We start from the raw sequence: 668 nt of genomic DNA on the forward strand, positions 1-668 counted from the left end.
GCCTCGCCACGTTAGTACTGGGAACCAATTATGGAAATTAATATTTAATGGAATTAATAACTTAAGGTGATTTGGGTCGAACGTGTTAAGTTCCGCAGGAGATCCAAGTCAAAACCTAAAAGAACAAATAGATTAAGTTTTGGATCAAACGTGTTAAGTTCCGCAGGCGATCCAAAATTTAATTTAAAAGAACACATGGTAGCTAGGAAAAGGTTCAGACCTTTGAACAAATTTTTGTGCAGTGGAACCTCTAGGTTTTCTGAGTAGCAACCAACAATTAGTACAAATGTGAGAAGTACATCCGGTATCTAATACCCATGATGAAGAAATAGAGAGATTAACTTCTATAACATATATACCTGAAGTAGAAGTCTCACTTCTCTTCTTCTTAAGATCTTCCAGGTAGACTTTGCAATTCCTCTTCCAGTGCCTGGTCTGACCGCAGTGGAAGCAGGTAGCATCCTTGGCAACCCCTCCTTTGGGTTTCTGTGCCTTACCTTTGCCTTTGGCTTGGGACTTTCCCTTACCTTTAGGCTTGCCCTTGCCTTTGCCCTTTTGCACCATCAAAATGGAGTTGGGCTTAACCTTCTTAAGCTTGATCTCAGCAGTTCTTAACATACTCAGAAGCTCAGGCAGTGGCTTGTCAATTTCATTTATGTTGTAGTTCA

Source organism: Zingiber officinale, chromosome 3A (genome assembly GCF_018446385.1).
Source record: "Zingiber officinale cultivar Zhangliang chromosome 3A, Zo_v1.1, whole genome shotgun sequence".
Taxonomy (NCBI): domain Eukaryota; kingdom Viridiplantae; phylum Streptophyta; class Magnoliopsida; order Zingiberales; family Zingiberaceae; genus Zingiber; species Zingiber officinale.